We start from the raw sequence: 2,581 nt of genomic DNA on the forward strand, positions 1-2,581 counted from the left end.
TTTGTCCGCGTTGCTATTGATTTATTGAGCACGTGTATATTTATGGGTGCTTTTTGTTATTTTCTAAAGTCTGTGCCTCTCCAGCAGCTCGTGTCCATGTCCTGTTGCATCTCCTACTCTAACTGTTTCCTGCTTACTCATTGGCTTGACTTGGATCGGGGTGGAGGTGGAAGTACATTGACCAGCAGACACAGGATCAGAAGAAGCGTACCAAGTCTAACTCACCACAAATCCGTTTTGGGTTCCGGAGTAGCGTGTTACTCGCCGAAAAGTGCTTTGATGCCTCATCAGGGAAACTAAGCGCTATATAAATGCAATTACCATTACAATTGCAAATAATAGATAATAATTAAGCCCAACCGAGAAAAGCATTCAATGCCATTTCGCCGCCAAGGCTTGAAGTGCCTTAATGTGGAGTAGGCCTGGGCTAAATTTCCGTTCCGCTCGCGGAAATTGCGATAATTTGACATTTTCGCGTTCCGCGGAGAGCGCGAAAATTTCAAAATTTCCGCATTCCGCAGCTTAGCGATAATTTGTTTCTTGCTCGCGCTGTAAAATAATACATTCTCGTGTGCGCGCGATCGCCTTACCTGAATCCTTGCGTTCGCCGACAAGTTTTCCCAATCCGGTCGCGTTCTCCACGAGATGTTGGATTGTTGGTAGCCATTTGCGCTGTCCCGCAGTAATGTCATTGGTCGCGCGATCACGTCTTTCTTCTCGCGATCATGCACCGCGAGAAGAGTGAAAACAAGATGGCCGCGCCCGCGAGCAACCGCATGGGTAAGTTGGCGAGCCGCGACCACGCAGAAAATACCGCGAACGGGCGGGAAAAAAACTTCTGCATCTTCGCGATATTTATGCGTGTTTGCGGAGATTTTTAACATTTTCGCGATAATTTGCGAAAGTCACTTTCGCAAATTCCGCCCACCCCTAATGTGGAGCTAGTGTCATGTTATGTTACCTTATTGTTTTTTTTAGCACAATCATTTCCTATGGCCCCTTGGTGCTATTGAGTATTACCAGTCTGGTGATGGGTTATTCCAGCATGGATGGTGCACCGTTGAGCGACTGGCTTTCATGACCCTCGGCTTTAACCGTTGTCAGTGTGTTCTTACCCCTTGTCAAGCGGCACTGAAGTATTATCTCGTGTGTATTTCTTACTGCCTTCATCTGAGGGTTCATTACCAGTCATATTTTTTTGAACTCATAGTTCAGGTAGCTTTGATGGCTAACATCTGGTAGTAGTTATGGGTCAGCGTTCTTGTTAGCGGGGAGGTCTTGTGGCCAGTCGCCAATGCTTGTTGGTGTCCTTCAGTGGGGCTTCTCCTGTGCCATGTTTATTGTTGGGGTGGGGCGTGCTGGGCGTTCCTGTGTCCATACATTCCTTGTTCCTATTCTGACTGATGTTGTGTGGGTTTGAGGTGAGGTGTGTGTGCTTCTTCTTGCAGCCAAGCAGTGAGAAACGAAATGTGTGATGCCTCTGTCCAGAGATGATTCCCAGATATTTTGGTGATGTACATTGTGCGTGATAAAGTAGGTTCAGAGCCAGGTCCGGTCCTAGGATATGTGGGGCCCCGGGCAGAACAGGAACATGTGAGGCCCCTAAGCAGATATGACCGGGATCGGATCGGGCCGGCTAGGGAACGTTATTTTTTTTTTCTTTCATTTAAAATTACCCCCTGCCCCCACAGTTAACACCTAACAACCATTGACAAAACGCAGCCGCGGCCGACTTATGCCGGCTGCGACTGGGTTTTGTCAATGGTTGTTAGCAGTTTAAGCTAAATGAGTAACTACAATAAATAATTTAACTTTCCCCTTGTTTTTTTGACCAATAAGTAGCTCCTTCACACACACTTGCATAGAATCACAATTTCAACGCAGGACCAGTGCTCTTTGTGCTCTGCAGAGAGGCCATATTTTGAATGATCATATAATGATCATATAATCTGAACACCTTTTTGACCCACGGGCAGGCACAGTGGGAAAGTTGCACTGCCTGCAGCCTCAACTCCAAAGTGTTCAACTGTAGCCTGTTATAAACACTTGGAGGCGACTCAGTACAAAGGGTGCATCATCCAAGAGTAATATGCTGTGAAATAAAATACACAAACATACATGCTGGAAATAGCTAGCACTCTTGGGGAATGCAAGATTCAGTAAAGCATGGGAACTATAAACAGGAACAAAATTACTGCCATGGATAACCCTAACTGCAGGACCACAGTAATTATATGGCAGGGTGAGTAAATTATGTGGCAAGAAAAGGCAAATTATGCGGCATAATCCGGCACATTTTGAAATAGTATTATTTCATTTTTTTCCATTTTTAAACTTGGTAACACTGTTTGGGCACTGGTTGCACCCCATTAGTGCCAATTTAACACCCAAATTTAGCAGTGGGAAACGGAAAGTTGACTATCCCAGCTTTTCAAAGGGCCTTCCCACATGCAGCAAGATGTGTCGCTGCATTTTTAGTAACTTTTGAACCGTTTGCGATAGAAAGCAATTTTGTTGTTAAAATCTGTAGATTATGCAGCAGCTGATGGATTATGTGACAAATGCGTCAAATGCATAATTA

Source organism: Triturus cristatus, chromosome 1_2 (assembly GCF_964204655.1).
Source record: "Triturus cristatus chromosome 1_2, aTriCri1.1, whole genome shotgun sequence".
In the NCBI taxonomy this organism is placed as follows: Eukaryota; Metazoa; Chordata; class Amphibia; order Caudata; family Salamandridae; genus Triturus; species Triturus cristatus.